The sequence below is a fragment of the Petaurus breviceps genome, unplaced genomic scaffold (genome assembly GCF_028583685.1).
Source record: "Petaurus breviceps papuanus isolate PSGF00001 unplaced genomic scaffold, PetGlider_PUasm1.0 154, whole genome shotgun sequence".
NCBI lineage: Eukaryota > Metazoa > Chordata > Mammalia > Diprotodontia > Petauridae > Petaurus > Petaurus breviceps.
In genome coordinates, this window is record NW_027185715.1 from 11760131 (window position 1) to 11775751 (window position 15621).

Consider the following 15621-nt stretch of genomic DNA (forward strand, 5'->3'; position numbering starts at 1 on the left):
TTTGAATCCTTCCCCCAGATACTTATTAGGTGTGGGAACCTAGGCAAATCATTTAAATTCCCTGAGGCTTAATTTCCTCATCTGTAAAATGGGAATAATAATAACACCTTCCTCACAGTTGTTATGAAGTTCAAATAAGATAGTATGCCTCATGTCCTGCACATCATCTATTAAGCTATTGAAGCTTATAATTCCTCTAAGACTTATGGGACACCCTGCATATAAACAGTTATGTGCATGTTTGCTATTATTGTCATTAATGATGGGGCTACCCTAAAGTCCAGTCAAACTGAGTTGGTATTCTCAAACATGTGACATTCTTCTACTTGCCTTTGCTGACACTTTTCCTTCTGCTTGGATTGACCTTCCCCCAGCTGCGTCTGATGAAGACCGATCCTTCCAGACCCAGATGAAATGCCAGCTCGTCCCTTAAACCTTCTCTAAGTCTTCCAGCTGGAAGAAATCTCTTCCTCTTCTAAACTCTCAGAACTCTTTCTTTGTATCTCTCATATTATATGTTGCACCTACACATTCTGCCTTTTATCATCATTGTTTTTGTATATGTTATTTTCCCTATTAAACTGTGGGGTCCATCAGAGTGGACGTCATGTCATATTCATCCTTTAAATCAATAAATAATGGTTGCATGCTGCTCGACTGAGAGAATGTTTTTTGTTTAATAGGATTTCTTGGGATGGACTGAAAGAACAGGCTTTTATTGAGACATCAGGGTAATTCCTTCTACCAACTTGAAATTTTCGATTGCCTTACTATATTTTTTCTAGGAGTTAGAGTGAAAAAACCTTGATAATCACCTAGTCCAGTCCTCTCATTTTACAAATGAGGAAATTGAGGACCAAAAAAGATTTGACAGAATTCTCGTTCTGGTAGTCAGTTTGTAAAGGGTTGAGAGGTAAGGGGAGGGGGAAAGGACCTGGAAATAGTGAATGTAGATAACTTTCTAGGAGCATTAGAATTAGGAAGATTAAATAAAGGGAATGTTGAATAGACTTGAATGGAGTTCAAGTAATCCTGCAGCTTGTATTTAATTGTAAAATGAAATTTCACACCACATTCTCATTCTACATGGAAGACTGTCTTTAGAACAAGGGTCATGCCTTGTTCACTTTTGGGTTCCCTGGAGCTGAAGTCCTGTATAAAAAGATCATTGGGAAAATAATAGGAAAAAATGTTTCTGTGGAGTGAATGTTACAGGCAAAGCTCTGTTAACTAACCAAGAATAAAAACATCTACTACTTATCATTTTAACTTGTAATGTGTTCTTTTATATTGACTTTACCAGGATAGTAATCACCAATCAATCAGGAAGTATCTATTAAACTCCTAGGCACTGGGGATACAAAAATCAAACCGTACCTGACTGCAGGGAGTTTACACTCTTGAGGGAGATAATATGTAATAAGTACATACAAATCTATATCCAAGTAAGTCAATGACATTCAATAAACATTTATTAAGAGCTTACTATGTGCCAGACACTGTTGTTTATCCTTCATTCTCAAAGAGGACCATGACTTCAGGAAGGTGATGCCATGACTTGAAAGTAAATTGGATTTAAGTGAGGGAGGGCTGTGCAAAGTCACCAGCCTCACTTTCTCCTCCAGAGCCATCTGGGTTCAGTGGCCAGATATTGATCAGGACAACTGGAGATGGCCCCACCAGACACTGTAATAAACACCAGGAAAACAAAAGGCAAATAAAACATGATTCATGCTTCAAAGAGCTTACATTCTAAAGGGAAAGACAACATATTTTTCTTCCCTTTCCCCCTATATACATGATATACATTCAAAATAAAGGTACTGTATACAAAGTAGATGTAAGATAATTTTAGAGGTAGGGCACCAGCAGTGGAGAGATCTGTAGAACTTAAGAGATCTGCAGGAAGTCAGCCAGCTCTTCAAGGAAGACTACTTCCCTCCCTGGAGACAGAGCTAAGGAGGGAGAGCATTCCAAGCAGGAAGGGACAGCCATGACACTGAAGTGTAGAGTATGTAAAAGGGAGTAAAATATACAAAGACTAGAAAGGTAGGAGAAGGACAAATTGTGGAGGATTTTAAAAGCCAAACAGTTTTATATTTGATCCTGGAGATGGTCACGAGCCACTGGAGGTGTGTGTGTGTGTGTGTGTGTGTGTGTGTGTGTGTGTGTGTGTGTAATATGGTTGTTGATAACTTGCTTTTCTTTTATTGAGAACTCATCATATACATTTATCATTTGGGGAATTACTCCTGTTCTTATATTGTATATCAGACTTCATCCCTTGTTTGGTTAAAAATGTATCTCTTACAGTCATGAGTGATATATAGTCTATTTCTCTTCTAATTTGTTTATGGTATGATCTTTAATATTAAGGTCACATATCCATTTAGACTGTATTGTAGAATTTGGCATAAAGTATTAGTCTAAGTCTAATTTCTGCCAGACTGATTTCCAGTTTTCCCAGAAACTTAAAAAAAAAATCAAATAGGGTGTTTATCAATGGAGATAAAATTAGAGAAGAAACAGTTAACTGGGAAAAATCCTTTCTAACAAGCTATTCTAATAAAAGTCTGAATAAGCTCCTACTATGTACAATGCTAAGTGCTTTGCAAATATTATCTCATTTGATTTGAAACTGACCATGTTTCCCACAATAAAGAAGGTCCACGTCAAAGATAAACTCAAGTCAGAAGAATACCTGACAGCCCTAAGAGACCAAAAATGGAGAATAAAAAGCATTCCCAGGTTTCATCTCCCCACAAATCATCTTTTTATTGGGCCTTCTAACCCCAAAACAGAGAAAACTCCAACCCCTCCTCACCAGCCTGCTGCTCCCTGAGTAACTAGGTTATCAATTCCATACTATACTTTCTGGAAAATCTGAGTGATGCTGGTGATTTTTTTTGCAAATGTCCTTCTGTCCTTTCTGTAAGTCGAGGGGCATAATCAAACAACTAGAGGGTAGGAAGATAGCTCCCATCACACCCTTCCTGCAATCTCCAATTCTGCAGCTTGTCTCCAAAACAACCATATGAGTCCCTTTCCCCAGTGTAAATCCAATGTTCTCTCTCCCACTCATTACCTTTCTTTGCTGTTGGCCTCCACCTTGCTATGCAAGCTCCAAATTTCTCTCCCTTCTAACGTGGCATCAATTCTCAGGCTGATTATAACCAAACTTAAACCATGATGCTGGTACCCGCAGGTGGGCCCCCTTTCTGAATACCCATGCCCTGGCTCCTCTATTGCCTGTGACTGCAACAAACTCTCCCACGAGGGGTGGGCTCTACATTTCTAAAGAAAACCAACTCGTGTTCTGAACCATCCTTCCAGGCTCTGAATCCCAGCACCACCCCAGTCTCCCTCATTCTGCCTCATTCCATATAGTCAGTCACTTGCTATATCTTGTCATAAATGCCTCCACAATATCTCTCTCAACTGTCCCCTTCTTTCTACACAGCCTCCACCCTAATCCCAGACTTCACCACCTCTTGCCTTAAATATTAGAACCTTATTATAATTAATTGGTCCTGCCTCAACTCTCCTAATATTCTGCTTTGCTGTCGAAAGGATTTTTTCTAAAGTGAGGGTCTGACCTTTACTCAACAAACTTCAATAGCTCCCCATTGAGCCTAAGATCAAATATTGTTTTATCTTTATCTCATCCTTTTTTCATTTCTGTTTTTGTGTGTTTTATAGCATATGCAATTCTCCATACAATATTGTGTGCAGATCTCGTGTAAGCAAATAGATAAATATTGCTCGATGTTTAAAAACAACTTAAAATTGCCCTTTCATTAGTCTCACCCAACACCCCTTCCCCCTTTTCCTTTTTCATTTCAAATACTGTAGTGATGCAGTTTCTTCCATCTTGATGCCCTATTCTTCACAGCGACTTCTTTAAGGAAAACCGAAAACAGCCTGAAACACAGAAGTGGATTTATTTATCTCTAGCCTTTTAAATTTATAGATAGATATAAGGGGGAAGATGAGAGAATATCAACCATTTGCGTCAAGGGAGGGGGGTGTGGGTGGGAGGGGAATACCTTCCTCCTTCCTTGAGTGTCACGAAAAAAAATTATTTTCCATAGGCTTCTTTGACCATATGTAACCTAAAGGTTTATGCAGAGAACCCATCTGAAATAATTTGGGGGAGGACCGCCTTCCTCTCGAGAAGAGTCTTTATTGTGTAATCTTTGGTTAATGATCCTCTGGGCCCCAAACTGGGCAAATTATTATCCGTGTAAATGGTGAAGGAGGAGGCATGGGTCTGAATAAACCTTCCTCTCCCGGGCTTTCCCTCCCATTCAACCCGAACGCTGCTGATGGTTCTACCGCTGCTGCTGCTGCTACGGCTACTGCTGCTTCGGCTTTAGCTTGGACTGCGGAGGGAATTCGCAGGGAAAGGGGGGTGGGGGAGGGGGGGAAGGGAGGGGAGGGAAGTAATCGATCTTGTTTAGGGGCTAGTGTGTTGCTAACACTTCCTGGTGCAATTTGTGGCCATGGCTATCGACTGTGTTCATCCCATTCGCTCACAGCCCCGACGCCAAACTGTCTGGAAGGGAGGAGCCAAGTCCAGCGAAGGAGGAGGGAGGGAGGGACTGGGAAGGAGGGGTGTAGGGAGTGAGAGGAGGCTACTTCATAAACAGAAGGTTGAAGAAGAGGGAATTTCCCCCGCCCCCTACCTCTAGCCTCACAGCTTCCCCTCTTTGGGGGTCCTGTAAAGGAATGATCGCTCTATCTATCTATCTATCTATCTATCTATCTATCTATCTGTCTGTCTGTCTGTCTGTCTGTCTGTCTGTCTGTCTGTCTGTCTGTCTATCCATCCTCTCTCTCTCTCTCTCTCTCTCTCTCTCTCTCTCTCTCTCTCCCTCTGTCTCTCTCTTCTCCCCTCCCCCCCAACCCCCCCGCCGCCCATCGGAGCTATGACATTAAAACTGATTTTCTCAAAATAAAGAGAGGAGGCGGGAGGAATAGAGAAGTTGCTGGGGCTGGGATCTCCGAAATGGTCGGGCGGCCTCCTCTGTCTTCCTTGGCCGCCTTTCCCCAGTATCTCCTCCTTTGGAATGGGGTGGGGGGGGGGGACTCCTGGTTCCCCAAGTGGTTGCTACAGCTGCTGAGAGGCCAGTTCTCTTCACTGCCCCTATCCCTGGTCCAAATTCTGCTCTGCTTCTCCAAGCGGGTTACTGAGACCCCGGGGGCAGTAACACACACACACACACACACACACACACACACGTGTTTACCAGATCCACAAGGTAATTGACTTGCCCCTCCTCCTCTTCCTGCCCAGATCTCAACCCCGTGCCCTTGAGCCTCAGCAGCTAGTAGTGAATTCTGGCCCTAGGACCAGCTCGGATGCCACCACTGGATTGCGGTGTGGCGGGAAAGACCGGCGTTTGTCTACCCGAGTTTAGGCATGCACGCGGTCTTTGCTTGGCGTGGGGTGACCAGGCTCCCAGGATTTGAGTTCAATTCTCCTGCCCCCCAGCCACCCCCCGACCCCCGCCATACAGGCACACACACACACACACACACACAGTCCTGCCAACACATGCCACCTAGACCCGCGTCCATACAAAACACAAAACAAAATAACCACTGTCCACAAGACACACATACTCTTTGACTTTGGATCTGGCTTTTTGTCTGTCTTTGTGTTTCTTTGTCTTTCTCATACCCGAGAACATAAACCACACATCACTAAACCCAACCCATTGCGATGTCCAGACTCATTTTTTTTTAATGCATTGAACACTGAGGGTTGTTTGTTTGTTTGCGTGCTTTATATATAAAAACCGAGGAGGGCTGGGAAGTCCGACTGGCTGGGCGAGCCTTGGAGACTGCACTGACTGCCCCCATCGTGGGAAAGTGGCGGTCCGAAACGCAAGGAACTCTTTGGCCCCTCTGTTATTCTGTAATCGATCTCACTTCAAGTAGAGAGGCGGACAACTTCAAAGACAGCTCCGGCTGTTGGAGGTCGAAGTGGGCTGCACAATCAGCTCACAAGCGCACCCTGTGTACCTCGACCCCCTCCCCCAGTCCGCCAGCATTTCCTCCTTCCTTCCCCCTTCCCTCCACTTTCCAGCAGAATGTAAGGAAGATCGAGAGCCTCCCAATACTTCAAACGCACACAATCAATAAACAGAATACAGACTTTGGATAAGGGGAGAAGTGGGCTGTGAATATACCCTCACCGTAAGGCTACGTTGGAGATTATGCGTCCCTTGCACAGGCTACAGAAATAATTTCTGTTCGGAGTATGTGTGTATATACATATATTTTATCAGTCTGGTAATTTCTTGACTTTCTACAGCTCCCAAGAGAACACAGTAAAAACCACTTGGCACTCACTCACCTAGGGTTGTCCTTAGAAGTTTGTGAGCCCACATCATAATGCATCCTTTCAAATCACACCAGAGGGACCGAACAAACCAAAACACCAGCAGCATCCTGATGATTGATGTCGGGCTGTACCACTTAGTGGACAGCTGTTCTTCAAAGGCCAACCAGAACACAAAACATTGACACAGTTTTATTTCCAATCAAGGCTGGTAAAGTATCAGAGGTGACCAAAAGAGAACACACACACACAACTTCCAATTCCATTGAATTTGTTGGAATGAACAGAGCATTTATGATGAAAGGGAGGTATAAAGGCTAAATGTCTAGCTCAGTCTCTTCCATCCTAAATAGAAATTACTTTCTCCTGGGAGTATAAACCATGCTTCTTTCTTACACATTGTTTTTGGAGAATTCTACATGATTTAAAGGATAGACTTAAGCATTGTACTGGGGTAGTGGTGCAGTGGTTGACTGCAGACACTTACTACCTATATGACAGTAGTCAAGTTACTTAATCCTGTTTACCTCAGTTTCCTTATCTGTAAAATGAACTGGAGAAGGAAATGGCAAACAACTCTCACTTCTGCCAAGAAAAACCCATAAGGGGTCACAAAGAGTCAGACATGACTGAACAACAACAGTAGAAAGAGACCTACCTGGTTTTGGAGATGGAAAACCATTTGTATGACTAAGTCTTTAAAACCTCTGGACCTCAGTTAGTCAATAAGCATCTGAAGACCTCCTCAGTTTGCTAAGATGATGTCATTCATGTGGAGGATGTTAGGGAATTATTTTTGGGAGAAGCAACTGAGAACTAGAGGATGAATGAACCCAATAGGGGAGGCATACAGGAGTCCAGGGATATGGGTCAGATATTGTAGCTACCCCAGCACTGATACTCTGGGGAGCAAGGGTCAGGGACTCCAGCCCATAAAAGCAGTCAGTTGTGCCCACTTTGGATGTGAACTTGGTGGGACTACTGTGATGTAGGAACTGAGCTAAGTCATGAGACTAATTCTCCAGCCCACAACTAGACTGAATTGATAGACGGGAAATGTGTCACCAAGGTTTTGGAAGACATGTTTGTGTGTCTAGTCTTGCTGTATATGTGAAGCAAATATCTATTTGTAAAATATAATCAATGTAAAGGGGTTAAATGGAATTCTGGTGCTGGTCACTGATCTCCTGAAATGGGTGAATATAGGGAAAGAGTGCTGAAAAATCAAACTAATGGCAGAGAAGAGAGATCCTTAAATACCTCAGGATAGTCTGGAAATCTGAAGGAAGATCTAGAAAGGCCAGAGAGAGAGGGGTCAGATCATAATGATATTTGTGGTGTCAAGGTTAGGCCTGTATTCCTGGACTCCTGGATGCCTCTGGCTTACTCTCCTAACCTTTGAAACTCCCAAGATGGAAAACTCATCTCTCTGAACCTAGAATGAAGAGGAAGGAATTAAAAGGCCAAAGACCCATAGCCTTATCTCAGGGGGCTATATGGCCTCAGGCACGGGGTAAAGATGGGTCAAGATTCCATGACCATTCCCCCTTGGGATACTAATGGAATATAAAGATTCCCCTGTATTGGCTTGGTTTTTGGTTTGATTGTGTTAAAACCCAGAGCTTGTGAATCCCACTTGTGGGATGGACTTATTGACGTGAAAAGAGAGGGCTGAACTGGGAAAAGCTGGTGATGTAAATTTAGAGAGACACAAGAAAAGAGAGAGGCAGAAGAACTTTTTGGAAGCAGCACCTTTGGAGGCAGAGAGAGACTGAGAGGATTGCTGAGGGCCACTTTGAATTGCCCAGGACTTTTGAGAGCTGCCATCCAGAGCTGCCAAGGACTGAGGAGACATGGCTGTTTTGCTGGTACTTTGTCTGTTTTGATGTTGTTTTGCCAGATTTGTCCACTGGTGAAAGACAGTGCTGTTGTTGCAGAATCTTGGGAACCTTGCTGTTGGTTCAGAGCTACTGAGACTGTTCTGCAGACAGAGAGTGAATACTGTCCACTGGTGAAGGACAGTGCTGTTGTTGCAGAATTCTTAGAATCTTGCTGTTGGTTCAGAAGCTCTGAAGAAGGATTTTCTTGTTGTATGTTTACAGAAATCCTGGAAGAGGGTTTTGCTAATGTTTTCAGGTGTCCTAGGACTGTTCTGCAGACAGAGAATGAATTAATGAAGAGACTGGCAATGTATCTTGTGGCCTTGCTAAGCTTTCTCTCCCTGGGAACAAAGATTGCTGAGAACTTGCCTAGTGTCGAGATGAAGAAAAGACCTCCATTTGGGTATTAAATGCTGTGCTTAAGCTTGTTGTAACTCTGGGGTAGATTCAGTTGGAATCCAAGGGTGGGGAACTTTTGACCTTTTTGTGCTCTGTGATTGAACAAATGAATGTACTTTACTTATAATTGGAAACTAATCTCCATTTGAGAACAGGGGCTTTGTGATGGACTAAATGAATGTACAGCCTAGGGGTGGAGTAGTATTTAGAACAGGGACTTTGTGATTGATTAAATGAATGTAATGTCCTGGGGTGGGGTAGTACTTGATTAAATCACACTTAGCGAATGCTGTATTTTGAATTTTGTCATATTTTGATTCTATCTGTTCTTAATTTTTCACTGAATAAAATGGAGAGCACCTATGCTGGTATTTTGAACCTTGGGAAGTTGCCTTTGCTTGACATTACACCCCTACAATACAGTTCTTTCCCTGAACACCGTTAGTGAAGGAATTACCTTGATCCCTCAGCTGAGAATGCTCACTCAAGCCCCCTTGAAGTGCCAGCTCTGCTACCAGTTGAAAAAAGTCTCTTCTCCACCATGTAATAAGGTAATCAGAGAATGTCCATGCTGGTGCCAGTCTTTATGATTCTCCAAGAAGCAGCTCCATAGGTTCCTTTCCATGTGATGATGCCATGTTAGCAAACTGACAGGGTCTACATATGTATCATACTCCCATTATTATGTCACCTGGGTGGGGAACCTGCAGCCTCAAGGCCACATGGGACTTTCTAGGTCGGTCCTTGGGTGAGGCCTTTTGACTGAGTCCAAGTTTCACAGAACAAATCCTTTTATTAAAGGTATCTGTTTGGATTCAGTCAAAGGGGCGGCCAGGTAGCACAGCGAGTAAGAGCACCGCCCCCAGTGTCGGGATGACCTGGGGATCGAATCCAGGCTCAGATACTCAGCACTACACCCAGAAATAACTGGCCTGTCACCTTGAGCAAGTTACTTAACCCCAATTGCTTTTAAAAAAAAAAGGCTGTCCTTGAGGACCTAGAGGGTGACATGTGACCTCAAGGCCACAGGTTCCCCACCCTAGGCTCTGTACTAGCACTAGGGATTCAAAGAAAGGCAAAAGTATGATCCTTGCCAATGAGGTCAATGAGTTCACATCCTAATGGGAAGAAAGCATGCAAATGACTGTACATAAAGATCATCTCAAAGGCAAGGCTGATGCCTTTGCATTAAAGAATGTAAAGGAAGGAAGTTAAAGAAAAGTATCCTAAAGTGGGCAGGATTTGAGGTAAGCCTTTTTTTAAATAAATCATTTTTAGTTTTCAACATTCACTTCCATAAGTTTTTAATTTTCTTCTCTTCCCTTCCTTTCCCTTCCCCAAGATGGTGTGCAATCCAATACAGGCTCTACATATAAATTCTTATTAAACATATTTTCACATTGTTGTATAGAAGAGTTAGAACAAATGTGAGGAACCATGAGGAAGAAAAAACAAAACAAAAAGAGGAGAGCAAATATATGCTTCCTTCTGCATTTAGACTCCATAGTTCTTTCTCTGGATATGGACGGCATTTTCCATCTTGAGTCTTGTTGTCTGAGATCCTTGTATTTCTGAGAAGAACTAAGTCTATCAAAGTTAGGTATCATACATTATGGCTGTTACTGTGTACAATGTTCTCCTGGTTCTGCTCACTTCAATCAGCATCCGTTCGTGTAACTTTCCAGGTTTTTCTGAAGTCTTTCTGCTCATCATTTCTTATAGCATCCATTACATTTGATTTAAGCTAAGTCTTTGAGAAAGCCAGAGAAAAGGCCACTATGTGCCAGGAACTGTGTTAAACACTATGAAAATATCTCATTTGATCCTCACAACTCTGCAAAGTAGGAACTGTTACATTCTGACTGAGGAAACTGGGACATGCAGAGACAAGTGATTTGTCCAACGTCAGAAAGCTGGTAAGTATGTGAGTTTTAATTTGAACTCAGGTCTTCCTGACTCTGGTCCACTCTGCCACCTCAGAGAAGCCAGAAGATGATCTGTTATCTTAAATATGAGGGGATTGAGACAAAGCCACTTCTAAAGTGACATATATTTAAGAAGATTTTTAAAAATGAAATTTTAAAAACTCTGGAAGAAAAATTGGAAGGAATATAAATAATTTAGAAAAGAAAATGATAAATCTTATCCATGTAATATTCCCCCCAAAATAGAAAAGACCAAGCAGAAATCAATGATTCTTCAAGGCAGCAAGAAATATTAGATCAAAAAGAAAAGATTAAAAATGAAAAAAAGTAAGTAAGGTATATAGAAACAAGCAACCTGGAAAACAGGTCAAGGAGATGTGATTTAGACATCATCGAACTCCCTGAAAAATATCATTTAAAAAAAAAGCATGAACAGCATGTTTCTATTTTTTAAAGGGGAAGGCAAGGCACTTGGGGTTAAGTGACTTGCCCAAGGTCACACGGCTAGTAAGTGTTAAGTGTCTGAGGCTGGATTTGAACATAGATCCTCCTGACTCCAGGGCTGATGCTCCATTCACTGCATGACCCTTTTTATTTTATTTTCAGCATGTTTTAATAAAGCATAAATGAAAATTTTCCAGATCTATTAGAGCCTAGAGTTGAAGTGAAGACAGACTGAATCTACCAATCATCTCTTGAAAGAAGTTCCAAAAGGAAAAAAATCACAGGAAGTTCATAACCAAAATTCAGAGTTTCCGTATCAAAGAAAAAAATGTTACAAACAGTCAAAAAGAAAGAGTTCAAGTGCCAAATGAATACAGAATCACACAAAACCTGTCTGCTACATAAATGAGAGAACTTGGAATTCAAAACTTTGAAAGACCTTGCAGGGGCAGCTAGGTGGCACAGTGAATAGAGCACCAGCCCTAGAGTCAAGAGGACTTGAGTTCAAATCTGATCTCAGATACTTGATCACATTTATTAGCTGTGTGACCTTGGTAAAGTCACTTAACCCCAATTGCCCTGCCTTCTCCCCTCCAAAAAGCAAAAAACAAAAAAAACTGGCAAACAAGAATAACTTGTCTTGTCTATATGAGTATAATCCTTCAGGGAAAGTATACTTTTAATGGAATAGATGACTTCCAAGCTTTCCTGATGAAAACACCAGAGCTGAGTAGGAACCTTGAAGTCCAAATGGAAAGACACACACACACACACACACACACACACTTATAATGCCTAACACAAAAGATTCTCACAGGTGCACACTGCCAGGGGAAATAAAAATCATAAACAAGTACTAGTATTAACTACTATAATACTCTCTGGGAAGGCTCAGACAAACATTGGACTATGAAGCAGTTTGTGGGATGCCTAAAGAGTCAATCATTTTACTATAGCAGCTTTCTTTGTAGTGACAAAGAACTGGAAATTACAAGGATCCCCACTGATTGGGGAATGGCTGAAAAAGTTGTGGTGTGTGGTTGCGAAGAAATTCTATTATGGTATGAGAAATGATGAGCTCAATGACCTTAGCAAAGCATGAAAAGACTTGCATGAAATGGTGAAGAGTGAAGTGAGCAGAACCAAGAGAACATTGTATACAGTAACAACAATATTGTTTTTTTTTCAGAATTTATTCATTGATTTTTAGTGTTCAACATTCATTTCCACAAGATGGATTTCTATACCTCGTTGCTTGTATATCTTATTTCCCTGTTGGATGTAAAAACATTTTTTAACAATTGTGTTTAAAACTTTGAGCTCCAGATTCTTTCCCTTCTTCTCTCCTCACCCACTCCCACTGAGAAGACAAGAAATTCAATATAGGTTATACATGTGCAGTTATGCAAAACATTTCCATAGTAGTCATATTGTGAAAGACTATTTCCCTCCATTGTATCCCACCCCCCATTTATTCTATTTTCTCCTTTGACCATGTCCCTTTTCAAGTGTTTACTTCTGACTGCCCCCTCCCCCAATCTTCCCTCCCTTCTATCATCTCCCCTATTATCCCCTTCCCTCCTACTTTCCTGTAGGATTAGATACTCAATTGAGTGTGTGTTATTCCCTCCTTAAGCCAATTCCAACAAGAGTAAGGTTGAATTATTCCCTTTCACCTTTCTGCTCTTCCTCTCCATTGTAACAGCTTTCTTTTACCTCTTTTATATGAGATAATTTACCCTATTCTATCTCTCCCTTTCTCCTTCTCCCAATATATTCCTCTCTAACCTCTTAATTTTATTTTTTAGATATCATGCCTTCATATTCAACTCACCCTGTACCCTCTACATATACACACACACATATACATACATGTATGTATATATAAATATGTGTGTATATACAGGGAGACACAAATGTGTGTGTGTGTTTCCTTCAACAATCTCAATACTGAGAAAAGTCTCATGAGTTACAAATATTGTCTTTCCATGTAGGAATGTAAACAGTTCAACTTTAATAAGTTCCTTATGATTTCTCTTTCCTGTTTATTTTTTCATGTTTCTCTTGATTCTTGTATGTGAGAGTCTAATTATCTCTTCAGCTCTGGTCTTTTCCTCAAGAATGCTTGAAAGTCCTCTATTTCATTGAATATTCATATTTTCCCCTGAAGTATTATAGTCAGTTTTGCTGGGCAGGTGGTTCTTGGTTTTAATTCTAGCTCCTTTGACCTCTGAAATATCATATTCCAAGCCCTCCAATCCCTTAATGTAGAAGCTGCTAGATCTTGTGTTATTCTGATTGTGTTTCCACAATACTCAAATTGTTACTTCCTGACTGCTTGCAATATTTCCTCCTTGACCTGGGAACTCTGAAATTTAGCTGTTATATTACTACAAATTTTCTTTTGGGGATCTTTATCAAGACAAGATCAGTGGATTCTTTACATTTCCATTTTACCGTCTGGTTCTAGAATATCGGAGCACTTTTCCTTGATAATTTCTTGAAAGATGATGTCTGGGCCCTTTTTTTGATCATGGCTTTCAGGTAGTCCAATAATTTTAAAATTATCTTTCCTGCATCTGTTTTCCAGGTCAGTGGTTTTTCCAATGATGTATTTCACATTGTCTTCTATTTTTTATTCTTTTGGATCTGTTTTATAGTATCTTGATTTCTTATAAAGTCATTAGCTTCCATTTGTTCCATTCTAATTTTGAAGGACTTATTTTTTTCAGTGAGCTTTTGAACTTCCTTTTCTATCTGGCTAATTCTGCTTTATAAGGCATGCTTTTTCTTATCGACTTTTTGGACCTCTTTTGCCATTTGAGTTAGTCTATTTTTTAAGGTGTTATTTTCTTCAGTAGTTTTTAAAAATCTCTTTTAGCAAGCTATTGACTTGTTTTTCATTACTTTCTTGCATCACTCTCATTTCTCTTCCTAATTTTTCCTCCACTTCTCTTACTTGATTTGCAAAATTCTTCTTGGTCTGCAACCAATTCATATTTTTCTTGGAAGCTTTTGATGCAGGAGTTTTGACTTTGTTGTCTTTTTCTGGTTCTATGTTTTGATCTTCTTTGTTACCAAAGAAGGATTATATCATCTGTTTTTTATTATATCATCAAATTTTCCTCTATTTGTTCATTTCCCAGTCAATTACTTGACTTTTGAGCTCTTTACCATGATATAAATCTGCTTCCAGAGTGGGGATTACTGTGTCCCAAATTTCTGGGGTTCTGTGCAGCTGTTGTCAGAGCTACGTCTAGGCACCTGCCTCGGAACTGTGAGGAGGACTTCCTCACCACAGCTGCCACTCCAGCCCTCATCCTCACCCCAGGACTGCCACCCAAGACTGTGACCTAGATCCAAGCAGAGCAAGGCAAGAGAATCCTGTGTTATTGCCAGCAAAGAGATTTCTGCAATTGCTTTCTGATCAGCAACTTGGTCCTCCCACCATCTGTGGACCTGGAGCTTCAGAAGCAGCCACTGCTGCTATTGCTGCTGCAGTTGCCATTGTTGCCACCCTGGGGGCAGGGGCTGGACTTTGTTCTTCTCTCACTAGGTCCAATAGAGTTTCCCCACTGACCTTTTACTTTGTATTTTGTGTTTGTGCATTGAGAAGTCTGGAAACCACCACAGCTGCCAGTGATTCAGTCCCCAGAGGTCTGCTCCTGCCCAGTCTGTGACAACAGTCTATGCTGGCATGGCCCACATGGGACTGCCTCCACTCCCAGCCCAGTGTGATAGACTCTTTCTGTTGGCCTGCCAGACTGTCTTCAGTCGGAGATTTGTTTTGCTCTGTCATTTTGTGGGTTCTGTAGCTTTAAAAATTACTTAGAGACATTTTTTACATGAATTGGAGGTAATTGGGAGATGAGCTTAAGCAAGTTTCTGCTTTTATTCCACTGTCTTGGTTCCACCCCCAAGCGATATTGTTTTAAGAATGATTTTGAACAACTAATTTATTTTGACTATTATAAATATACAAAGTAAAAATAAAGGATATATGAAGAAAGAAACTATCTGTATCCAGAGAAAGAACTTATAAATAGAAGTATGGATAGAATAATTATACACCTATATATGTGCATTATGCATGTATATTTGTATGTGTGTCTATACACGTACACACATATATGTGTGTATATGTAATATATATGTATATATGTATGTATATGTGTGTGTGTCTAATGGTAGCCATCTCTAGGGTAGGGCAGGGGAGGGGGAAAAGGAAAAAGAAAAAAGAAATTTACATGATTAATTTATTATATATTTAAAAGGAATAGCAAGTTGTAAATAATAGATTTCCAGTTTCATGTGCAATTATCATTTTTATTATACTATGCTATAAATTAAAATAAATTTTTAAAAATCTGTTTCACCTTGCTCTGCACTGTCTGCCTCAAAACAGATGTTTTCTGTCAAATAAGGCCTGGGATTGGCCTTCCAATCTTATCCCAAGCTGGTCATATCCAAGAAGAGAAACTTCTACCAGTCAACTTTGACCAAAGGATGTAGGATTTCCAGTTCTCTAGAACTCATAGTTTACTCCAAGGTTGGATATCCATCTCACAATGTTCTGTCACCTCGGATCAGGCAAAGTAGAAAAAACATCAATGAGGCCTAAGGCCCA

The 15621-nt window shown here is 41.0% G+C and overlaps 1 long non-coding RNA gene across 1 annotated transcript in view; it reads left to right on the forward strand.

The window, feature by feature from the left end:
- Nucleotides 1-651, forward strand: part of LOC138156380 (uncharacterized) — a 5517-nt gene extending 4866 nt beyond the window's left edge. Inside the window, exon 3 of the long non-coding RNA XR_011167137.1 lies at nt 375-651. This is a non-coding gene — a long non-coding RNA (uncharacterized lncRNA). The remainder of the gene's footprint in view (nt 1-374) is intronic.
- The last annotated feature ends 14970 nt before the right edge of the window (nt 652-15621 follow it).